General features: G+C 43.1%; 1 protein-coding gene across 1 annotated transcript in view; it reads left to right on the forward strand.

Moving 5' to 3' along the window:
• Window positions 1-4,471: 4,471 nt before the first annotated feature.
• Window positions 4,472-12,464, forward strand: part of LOC124619793 (TATA-box-binding protein 2) — a 136,073-nt gene continuing 128,080 nt past the window's right edge. Inside the window, exon 1 of the mRNA XM_047146386.1 lies at window positions 4,472-4,492. The gene's annotated coding sequence lies outside the window, so the exon portion shown is untranslated. The remainder of the gene's footprint in view (window positions 4,493-12,464) is intronic.

Genomic DNA, 12,464 nt, shown 5'->3' on the forward strand with positions numbered 1-12,464 from the left:
CACACATCCATGCCCGAGGGAGGACTCGAACCTCCGCCGGGACCAGCTGGTTTATGAACATAACATCATTACAACAATACAGGAACAGGAAAAAGTAGTTTTGAATAACAGGTCAATATTTTACATAATCGAAATCCTTTAAAGAAAACAGAACTAAATCAAATACAATTGAAATGTGTGACAAGTTATTCACAGAGAGCTTTCGGTAACAATTCTAATAAAATCAGTATGAGTTGTGAAATTAAAACAAAAATTGAAATAAGTGTATCATGTAAGAAAGTAAGAGAAAATGGAAAACTCTAATGAGAAAAGAGAAATAAAGAGAGTCTAGCGAAAGTATTCACTGTAACTGAAACATCCTATGATATCCACACAGTAATTGTTGGCAAAATGTTCGCTGGTGAACGGTGCAATCGTTGATTGAGAGGTGGCATGAGCCCCCTCTCATATTTCTATCTTACTCTGAGTAATTCGATTTTCCTCTCTAATTGCATGCGGTGAAAAGTTGCTATTCCTTCACACGTGGACTTCCCACACAGCGTCTCTCGACACCCGGGTGGTCTGGTGACAGGCGAGTTCTGCTGAGCTTGAAAAGGTTAAGCCGACGGGTGTGAGGGAGTCGAGTGGATGCTTTCCAGACGCCAATATAGTCATAAGAGCGGGAGCGACATGTCCAGAGGGGCCAGAAGGGGCGGCTGGGCTAGAGATTTTGTTACTTCGCAGAAACTTAGTGAAAACCGTTTCTGGCGGGCTACCAGCGAGGCGTGGGAATGACTTGTGTTCCCAGGCAGTCTTGACGGGCAAATTCCCGCGTTTTCTGTAAAATCATAACTGTGATTGGCTTGCTCAGGGAATAGCTCCGTGACGTAGCAAAATCGGCGCTGAAATTAGCGCCAAGTATCTCCATTGGTGGAATAATAGTACTGCGTCGGCAATAGAGGGGAATTTTTCGCCTGTTTTCGAGTTGCTGATTGGAACGTTTAACCACGACCACTGTCGTGGGGGCGGGAATGTTCTGTGTTCGGCTCGTACGGGTGCTCTTGGAGAGAGTCGGCTCTCACCTTTCGGTCGGAGTAGGTTACAAGACTGAGCTCGCGCTGCTCTGGACAGCCTGCCTTCCGTTGGCTGTCTAATATACTTTTATTTAATTGTAACTGTTTGACGAAGTTGCTGAAGTTTCGACTTCAACGTAATTTTCCCAGTACAGTTGGCAATTGAGTGTTCTGCATACAAGCGGCCTATGTTGTCCGTCTAGAGCAGTTTTGGCTAAAGTTGACTGTATCGGAGTTACTGTGTGACTTTGCTTGTTAAAATCAACCCTGTACCGTCAGTGATTGTATGGCGGGCCTTCTTCGTCTCCCTCAGAGGCGTATTTGTGTTGCTAGGAAGTCTTTAGTCTGGAACAACCAGACCAGGAGAATTTGTTTCGGGCTACACTCGCGACATTATCATCACCACGACGGGACGTCGAAGCAACCAGCCACCGCCTCCGGTATACCAGATCGTGTCCTTGCAGTTAAGAAGACAGCTTGATAATGTACGTCCGCCGCACCGGCAAAGCAGGCAAATTTGTTAGGTGATAATCAGAGCTCAGCAGAGCGCGCCTGTTCGTTTTTTCTAACTTTGTTCTGTCTTGGGTGTTCATTGTCTGAGTCATCACTACTGTAGCAACAATTAATGTTGGGTTGGCTGGGTGTTTCTCTTAAGATTTGAGTTGCAAGGAATTGGCTCCACATACCACTTGGTCATAAATGTCACAATCTAGTTTATAGACAACTTCACCTTCACACCCTTTATTTGAGTATCCAATTTGATGTATTGTGAATGTTTCGTGTATTTTGTTTATTATTTTGAGTTTAGTCATAATAAATCAAATTGTTATTTTGGACAGAACTTTCATTCTGTTAATCGGTAGAGCAACCCTTTCATTTCTCACTACGTTAATGAAACTTTCCTTAATTTCTATCCAATTAAATTATTGCAGGTGCCAAACTCTTTTCCGCTCCACTTGCAGGGTCGTTTACAGTCAGTTCGCGTTTCTTCTTAATCCATGTGCAACAGCAAAAGTAGGAGTTAGAAAATGGGGGGCTTAGAGCATCATTTCCATATGAAGATTTGAAAAGAATTTAGTGTTAAATACACTCCTAGCCCCGGCACCTTGCATGATGACATTCCCACAGGTAGGCCATGTACTGCACGGCGTCACTGTGTTGTAACTCAAAAATGGCGTAGGCAGTGTGTCCCAGTAGCCGGGCCCCCGCGTTGCACTTCGTTCTTGGGTGCAGTTTAAAGTCAGGAAAGAGAATCCACATTGGTGTCACACTGGAAGGTGCAGTTCGGTTGATAAGCCCCACCATCAATCACCATAACTCCCATACCCTCCACACGTAGCGGCACTCTGTACGGTGGTCTCTGGTGTCGGCATCTCCACACTGGCTGCATTCGCTCGTCTGACTAAGGTGCATGTCTGCTAGTCGCTGCTTAGTCGGAAAGGTGTCATTGACTACTCTGTACCACAGCGAACTGATGTCTGATGGCAAAAATGGGTTGTTAGTATTAGCCCATACCTGCCTCCAGACGACCGTTGGCATTCGTATTTCCAGTTTGTGTGCTGGTGGACAGCCTAGGAGAGCTTCATAGGTCCGTCGAGCCGATGTGTTCCGATCTGCAGCCGTCTCCAAGACGTAACTGCGTGAGAGATAAAATTCCCTGACGTAGGACATCTTGAAAGGGATGCCCACTATTGAAAAAAAAATTGTTCAAATGGCTCTGAGCACTATGGGACTTAACAGCTATGGTCATCAGTCTCCTAGAACTTAGAACTACTTAAACCTAACTAACCTAAGGACATCACACAACACCCAGTCATCACGAGGCACTATTGAAATTGGAGCACATTGTGACTGAGGCCGGTATCGATCCAAGCGACCTCGTTGCCCATGACGACAGACGCCTCATTGAACAACTCACCGTTCTTTTTGTTCACTGTCAGGCCTCCGTGGACATTCTGCAAGCGTCTATGAATATCGGCGATGCTCTGGTTTTTCGCCAAAAGAAATTCGATGGCAGCTCTCTGCTTGGAACGCACCTTCGTTTACAGACGGCATTCTGAAGGCTACATATTGCGCTGTCACGTATCGGAACTTCATGAAACCATAGGAGCTGAAGCGGCAATATTCCAAGTCACCCCACAACAAATTCTGCATTTTTTAAACCGAAATTGGACGAGAAAAATGTGTTGCATCACTTATTGAATGCTCCCCTTATACTTGCTTAGCCATACAGCCTCGTACAGGGATATTACATACCTTGAGCCAGGAAATGGGCTTGTATGCTGTGCAATAAGTATCGACGTGAACTATGCAACGACTTTGGAGCACCGCGGATTGTCACGACGGCGACCACTGATGCAGGTTCCCTCCGCGCCAAGGTACATAGACTAGAAACAGACGCGCCGAATAGTAGTGCGTCCAATGACAACGCTCGTCACAGGACTTGCACCACGTCATCTTTCCAAACGAGTCATCGTTCTGGGCACAGCATCACGACGGACGATTTCGTGATGCTGACTCCGAAGAGAATCGAATTATTCGTCATCATCATGGTAATTTGGTCAGCAGTCGTTACATTTCCGGCGTGTTAAGATCAGCGGCTCGCACTATCTCCATGACGTTCGTTACCTGTCTACAAGATAATGCACCACTGCACGTTACTGATCTACCCCGGTAAAGAGGGCGTCCTTGGCCCGCATGTTCTCCAGATCTCTCATCCACTGAAAACGTCTGCCCATGAATTGCCCTCATTCACCAGGCATTACGATTGATGAGTTCCAGCAGCTTGGACTGACGTAGCTGTATGTCTCATCCAAAGTCAGCTAGACTGAAAGCCTAGCAAGGTAAGAGCCGTTGTTGGGGCCAGAGCTGTCAGCTCTGTGTATTACATTGTATACGCCCAATTCACATGAAAATTCAGTCACGTGTTCTTCCTACCATACCGCCTGCGCACAATGAATAAAATTTTGTTATTTGCTAACTGTCCTGGTTTTGGCCAGTAGTGTGATAATGCTTTTTTTTGCTATGGTAAGGAACCTCTTCTTTTTTGTTTTGTTTTACCATGGCAAGGAACCCCTGCACCAACTCCTCAGCGTCAATTCAGACGTTTAACATGGAATATTAAAACCGATGTCGATTATCGGGAATAAACGGCGAGGAATGTTCTAGCGTGGTGTTTGTTTGCCTGACGGCAGACACAGTCAACAAACTGTTCTTGGCAGACAGCTGCTGCAGTCCTAGACGCGGCAAATGTTGGCGCACAGCCCGCATACCACAACCAAGTCACTGTCAGTTGTTTCCAAAGGTGAAGTACCACTTGCGCATCAAGATTTTTGTACGTAACAATGAAGCTGTGTGCCTTACACGTGAAGCAGTACTGACCGTACGAGTTACAAAGGGACCGCGTTTACTCGCTATCACTGATGTAATCCAAACTTAAGGTATGTGCATGTCTTGGCCAGAAATGAAACTGACAGAAGTGGGTGCTCCAGATGGCCAACCCATTAGAAAAAAAAAACACTTTTTGGCGGGGATTTGGCGAGACATTAGCCATTTATCTTAGCGTAATTTCCAGAAAGTGACTAGCGTAGTGGAAGGAATGTAGAACAGTAAATTGAAGGTCGTGAGTTCATCTACCTATTCGGAAACTTTTTTATCACAAATTTTACTTCACACACACTGCAAATATAACGGAATAATATTCAGTACATATACTCATCAATATTTTCATAAACTTTAAATAGGCTGTTTAGGTTTTTATATTGGTAACGCCACGTAGCGCTCTGTATGAAAATCACTGGCTGTGCTGTGTGCAGTCTGTGGCTGGTTGGCATTGTTGTAATATTCGCTATTGTAGTGTTGGGCAGTTGGATGTGAACAGCGCGTAGCGTTGCGCAGTTGGAGGTGAGCCGCCAGCTGTGGTGGATGTGAGGAGAGAGATGGCGGAGTTTTGAGAGCGGATGATCTGGACGTGTGTCCATCAGAGACAGTAAATTTGTAAGACTGGTTGTCATGAAATGATATTCATATATTATGACTTTTGAACGCTATTAAGGTAAATACATTGTTTGTTCTCTATCAAAATCTTTCATTTGCTAACTACGCCTATCAGTGGTTAGTGCCTTCAATAGTTAGAATCTTTTATTTAGCTGGCAGTGTTGGCGCTCGCTGTATTGCAGTAGTTCGAGTAACAAAGATTTTTGTGAGGTAAGTGATTCATGAAAGTTATAGGTTATTGTTAGTCAGAGCCATTCTTTTGTAGGGATTATTGAAAGTCAGATTGCGTTGCGCTAAAAATATTGTGTCAGTTTAGTGATGATCAGAATAAGTAAAGAGAGAAATGTCTGAGTACGTTCAGTTTTGCTCAGCTGTTTGAAAATCAAATACCGTAAGGGATTTATCAGCACAGTTATTCATAAATTTTTCTAAGGGTAGGTTTCAAACGGCATGAAAAGGAATGGCAAATGGAAATTTGGGTTACCAATTATTTTCCAGGAAGGGTTGTAGTATGTACAAGACAGCTTCTTATATAAAATTAGACGGTTTTATTGCTTTAAGCCGGCCGGAGTGGCCGTACGGTTCTAGGCGCTACAGTCTGGAACCGAGCGACCGCTACGGTCGCAGGTTCGAATCCTGCCTCGGGCATGGACGCGTGTGATGTCCTTAGGTTAGTTAGGTTTAATTAGTTCTAAGTTCTAGGCGACTAATGACCTCAGAAGTTAAGTCGCATAGTGCTCAGACCCATTTTTTATTGCTTTACGGTTGATGATTTACACATCCTGAGGTAATATTCATCGAGTAAACAGGGAAAGCAATAATTTCCTCGTCATCTAAATGCCAAATTTTTACAATTACATGGTTGTTTTAAAGTTTCTGTAGATAAATAAGCTTGGTTTAATTCACAAGAGATGCTCTCTCATCGCACACTCTGGCAGCAATCCTTGCCTAACGCATTGTTTCCACAAGTATTGGGGTGGCTGTCTGAAGGCGTACAGCGGAAACTATTTCGGTCCAGTCTCCTCCGGATGTGATTTCTTTTTTCTGTCTCGACGAGACAAGTACGTGACGATGAAAATAAACACTAGTGGCGTGATTTTTAGGGGAATCTCTTTAATACTGCAGGATGGCAACCCTTTTTCATCTTGAATAATCTCGTTGTGTAATTGTGGACCAGTTTGTGCCCCATATGAGTCAACAGAAAGAATTTGTTCTCCTACACGCAGGGTTTGATTTTATCAAACACAGTTCAATGTACATCATCTCGGTTTATTTGCAGTGCAAGTAACATAAAAATTAAAAGTATAAAAAAGTGTCCACAGAGGGATTCGATCCCACGACAGCGGAATACTGCTCTGTACTGTTCCCGCCGCGCCACCGGCAATTTATTCTCGTCGCTAATATAAATGGCTCATGCCTCCCCCGACCACCACCACTTACTTCTTTTCTTTCTTTTTTTTTTTTTTTTCAAACGCTTTGCCATCTCGCATCTCCGCCACTTCCATTTCTGGTCAAGACTTGCGCGTGCCATAGACTTGGACGAAATCGGTGATGACAAGAAGGCGCTGCAGTTAGAACATAGTTCGAAGAAAGGTAAAAACAGTTACAGTATTTGTACATTTAGAAAATTCTTGACTATGTCGACTGGAATACACTCTTTGAATTCCTGAGTCACTTGAGGTAAAATATAGAAAGGAAAGGAACCAGTTGCTGTTACAAGGAGTCAAAGGGCGTAAAAGAGAGACAATAACTGAAAAGGTAGATGAGTTTTTCTATTTGGGCAGAAGAAATGAAGATTACAATGCAAACAAATATTAGCAAAAACAGAGTTTCTGAAAGAGATAAAGTTCTTAACATCGAATATAAACTGAAGTGTTAGGAAACCTGCTCTGAAGGTATTTGTGTAGAGTGTATCCATGTATGGAAGTAAAATGTGGATGATAAACAAATCAGACAAAGAAAGAATAAAAGCTTTTGGAACGTAGTGTTACAGAAGAATACCGAAGACTGGGTGGGTAGACCGGAACCCTAATAAGGATATAATGAACCGAAAGGGGGTGAAAAAAATGTATGGCACAGCTTGACTAAAAGAAGTGTTAGATTGGTAGGGTACAACATGAATCATCAAGAGATACACTACTGGCCACTAAAATTGCTACACCAAGAAGAAATACAGATGATAAACCGGTATTCATTGGACAAATATATTATACTAGAACTGACATGTCATTACATTTTCACGCAATTTGGGTGCATAGATCCTGAGAAATCAGTACCCATAACAACCACCTCTGGCCGTAATGACGGCCTTGATACGCCTGGGCATTGAGTCAAACAGAGCTTGGATGGCGTGTACAGGTACAGATGCCCATGTAGCTTCAACACGATACCACAGTTCATCAAGAGTAGTGACCGGCGTATTGTGACGAGCCAATTGCTCGGCCATCATAGACCAGATGTTTTCAATTGGTGAGAGATCTGGAGAATGTGCTGGCCAGGGCAGCAGTCGAACATTTTCTGTATCCCGAAGGGCCCGTACAGGACCTGCGACATGCGGTCGTGCATTAACCTGCTGAAATGTAGGGTTTTCGCAGGGATCGAATGAAGGGTAGAGCCACGGGTCGTAACACACCTGAAATGTAACGTCCACTGTTCAAAGTGCCGTCAATGCGAACAAAAGGTGACCTAGACGTGTAACTAACGGCACCACATACCATCACGCCGGGTGATACGCCAGTATGACGATGACGAATACACGCTTGCAATGTGTGTTCACCGTGATGTCGCCAAACACGGAAACACGGATGCGACCATCATGATGCTGTAAACAGAACCTGGATTCATCCAAAAAAATGACGTTTTGCCATTCGTGCACCCAGCTTCGTCGTTAATCACAGGCGCTCCTGTCTGTGATGCAGCGTCAAGGGTAACCGCAGCCATGGTCTCCGAGCTGATAGTCCATGCTGCTGCAAACGTCGTCGAACTGTTCGTGCAGATGGTTGTTGTCCTGCAAACGTCCCCATCTGTTGACTCCGAGATCGAGACGTGGCTGCACGATCCGTTACAGCCATGCGGATAAGATGCCTGTCATCTCGACTGCTAGTGATACGAGGCCGTTGGGATCCAGCACGGCGTTCCGTATTACCCTCCTGAACCCACCGATTCCAATTTCTGCTAACAGTCATTGGATATCGACCAACCCGAGCAGCAATGTCGCGATACGATAAACCGCAATCGCGACAAACTACAGTCCGACCTTTATGAAAGCCGGAAACGTGATGGTACGCATTTCTCCTCCTTACACGCGGCATCACAACAACGTTCCACCAGGCAACGCCAGTTAACTGCTATTTCTGTATGAGAAATCGGTTGGAAACTTTCCTCATGTCAGCACGTTGTAGGTGTCGCTACAGGCGCCAACCTTGTGTGAATGCTCTGAAAAGCTAATCATTTGCATATCATCTTCTTCCTGTCGGTTAAATTTCGCGTCTGTAACACGTCATCTTCGTGGTGTAGCAATTTTAATGGCCGGCAGTGTACAATAAGTGTATTATGTTGTAGTTACAATATATTTCTATGTTACATTTTGCCATGTTTTTCACTTTTTTTCAGATTAGAATCAACTTTTGTAACACAAATTTCGTGAGATGAAATTATCGTTCTGTGTTACGATTTCCGGCGTTGTTATCCTATGTGTGTGGTCCTGGAGATGCCTTCACTAGTCGCCGTGCTCCAGCTGGCCGAGTTCTGGAGTTCATTCAGCCACATTTGCTATAACACATCGCTTGTATCACTTGCATTTTACATTTTGTGATCAACATGTGTGTGTTTACGGTGTGTACTGTTGGCATCTGTCGCTGTGTGTTTATCTTTCTTTTTTTGTTTCTGGTGTGGATGTCGTTTGACACTTTTCATTTGTTTTGTGTGTGTGTGTGTGTGTGTGTGTGTGTGTGTGTGTGTGTGTGTGTGTGTGAGAGAGAGAGAGAGAGAGAGGGAGAGAGAGAGAGAGAGAGAGAAGGGTAGTGAGGAAGATTCATTGATGATTTATTCTGGTTATGTTTCAGATCTCTGTTTTTCATTGCTTTAGTGGCTAACATGATCATAGAGTTATTGCTTATGTGGATTTCGTCATTAAGTACTTTCTTCTACATTGCAAATTGTGTGATAAGAAAATAATGCAATGCTTTCCCATGATGGTCTTGTAGACAGCTGTTTAAGTAGTTAAGTTCAAAAATGGTTCAAATGGCTCTGAGCACTATGGGACTCAACTTCTGAGGTCATTAGTCCCCTAGAACTTAGAACTAGTTAAACCTAACTAACCTAAGGACATCACACACATCCATGCCCGAGGCAGGATTCGAACCTGCGATCGTAGCGGTCTCGCGTTCCAGACTGCAGCGCCTAGAACCGCACGGCCACTTCGGCCGGCAGTAGTTAAGTATTTTATCTGCAGCATCAGACTCTAAATACATTCTTTCAGGAATGCAAAGTACACTCTTCAGTCTGGCTCCAGCTATCAGAGACTGTGGTCATGTGTGTGTGAGTTGCGTTTACATGAATATGTGTTGTCTGTTCGACAAAGGCCTTGTTGCCCGAAAGCTCGCTTTCTGACAGTCCTTTTGTTGTGGGTATCTTCGACCCACCATCTCCGTTATATGGTGAGTAGCAACTATCTTTCTCATAATATTGTTATATTCCATCCTAGAATTTCCATTGTTTGATTCCTTTCAGGAAATGTCTTATAAATAACTTAATACCGTTCAAAAGAAATAACAATGTACGTAACTACAATATGAGAGGAAAAATGACATTCATTTACTATTCAGTAAAATTGACTGTAACTTACGAAGTGGTAAATAACGATTGTATGAAAAATCTTTGATCGTTTTCTTAATGACACAAGATGCTTGACTGACGACACAGTTGTAGTTGAGATTACAGTCAAAAGTTTCTTCTGCAAAAGTCCTTCTATTCTACTGAAAAAATATTTGTTTGGGCATATGAAGTCTATATATGGAAAGAGAATCATATTCTTCGTTGTGTTGTTAAATCAGCTTTTCTGTTGTCTGAATACGTATGTAATGTTTGTTACGGAACCTCATCTGAACCCATTTCATTCGATAACTTGATTCTCTTTTCATTACGATATACGTACTAGTGACATGAAACACGTCCTGTAGCAGTGGAATATCAACGACGAACAACGTTTTTCGTATTCTCAGTGTCTAGACACGCGTCATCTTTTGTATCAGCGTCAACTGTGTTGCTCCAAGATAACGAGGTACAACAGAGAGATGGTGGCGAGTTGTGAAATGGGGCTCGCTTTATAGCGTAGGACACACATGTGGCTCCAGTGTTCTACGAAGAGCGTGCTCGGCCGCGTATTTTGGAGCCAGGCAAGCGGCGAAGCGTCAGCAGATCCCTGCTGCTGGCCGCGCCACAGGAATACGCACTGCAGATGCACAGCGTGCCGGATGCACGGCGCAATGGCCGTGACTCGCCGAGTGCCTGATGCAATGTCGCTAGGGAGGAGCCTCTGCCAAGACTCGCCCACGTCCCAGCGCCTCAGACGCCACGACTCGCGAGCAAATAACGGCCGCCAGCAATCCCCTTCGTGCATGTGGTGCATTGCAAATAACTGAGGGGTGCCTGTTGTCCTGTTTCGAATACTTGAAAACAGCCTAAGAACCGAAATCGGTCGTAGGGAGATTTTGGTGTAGCGAGTCCTGCCATTCAGTAAAAATACTGGTAGTTGCGGATGCTCTGTCTCTAAAGAAAAATGTTGGACAAAATAAAAGTTCTTGGGGATTAAGCTCTTTTTTCCGTTTTTGCTTTAACAATACATACGTTTTTGGATATGGTCCGCCTTTAGCAAAACACAGTCTTGTTTTCTAACACAAACATGTTTCGCTTCAGTTGCAGCATCTTCAGTGGGCTTGTATTTTATGGCTGTTAAAGATAAAGAATGTCCTTTACTGTTTGTATACATGTAACTATTAGTTTTTAAATCGTAGTTACAGATATTTGAAAAATAACATAAAAATTATGAATTCATGCGTTTTTACGATATGGTGTGGTTTTTCTGATGTATTGTGTTTCTACAGTGACTGTTTTGTTTCACAGTTTGTCACCTGCAACGACTTAACCCTTAAAGTAAATAAATTGCTTAAGCCAAAATTACGATTTGAAAATGGTTATTTCTATGCCTGAAATTAATTAATTCTATGTGTTTGTGTGTGTGTGTGTGTGTGTGTATTTACATTGTTTCACTTACAATTTATCTTTCCTCATCTTCATCACTGTCAAACACTATATACTGAGCTGTCACTGTCACTGTCACTGTTTCACTGTTTACCAGCTGTAAGAACAAAAATGGCGGACAGTGGAACAGTTGAAGGTGTAAAAACAAGATGGCTGACAGTGGAACAGTTGAAGGTGTTTCTGGCAGTTGTTCTAAATCTTTCAGAGGTGTCTGTGCATTTATTTTATTTTTTTGTGTGTGGTGTGTGTGTGTGTGTGTGAGAGAGAGAGAGAGAGAGAGAGCAGGTATGAAGATTTTTCGTATTATTATTATTAAAAGTACTTTGTGTGTGTGTGTGTGTGTGTGAAGAGAGAGAGAGAGAGAGAGAGAGAGAGAGGGTAGAGAACAGAGTTCCGTTGCAGAGAGCTGTGTATTCATTTATCACTTATTTCCCTTCACTATAGCTTTTTGTATCTGATAATTATCTTCAATTATTAGTTTTTGTGGGGGGCTGTTGCTGCATTTGAGAATTTTCAAATCAGTATTGATGCTTGTTGGGTTATGTTTCTTGTCCATAAGGTGTTCAGCAGGTGTGGAATGACAGCTGTTACTTTTTAATGCTCTTATGTGTTCTGTGTATTTGGTATTAAAAGCTTCCGCTGGTCTGCCCTATATAAACTGGTTTCTAGTCCTGACATGTTAGTTGGTAAATACCAGATGTGTTGTGTTTGTCTCTGCTTGTGCTGGTTGTCCTTAGTTTTCTCTGTGCTGAGTTGTCTGTCCTGTGTGCTATTTTTGCCCCTCGTTTTTTGAGTATGTTGCTTATTCTCCGGATTGTTTTGTGGTTGTAGGTGAGAGTGAACCACTTGTTTGTCATTGTGGGTGTTTGTTGTTCATGTGTGTTCATATGTGTGTTCTGTGTGTTTGTAAGTTGATGAGTAGGCTAGACAGGCACACACACACACACACACACACACACACACACAACCACACACAAACACACACACACACACACACACACACACACACACTCACACACAGGATTAATTAATTTCAGGCATAAAAATAACAATTTTCAAATTGTAATTTTGGCTTAAACAATTTATCTACTTTGAGGTGTAAGTCGTTGCAGATGACAAACTGTGAAAGAAAACAGTCACTGTAGAAACACAATA

Source organism: Schistocerca americana, chromosome 6 (genome assembly GCF_021461395.2).
Source record: "Schistocerca americana isolate TAMUIC-IGC-003095 chromosome 6, iqSchAmer2.1, whole genome shotgun sequence".
Lineage (NCBI taxonomy): Eukaryota > Metazoa > Arthropoda > Insecta > Orthoptera > Acrididae > Schistocerca > Schistocerca americana.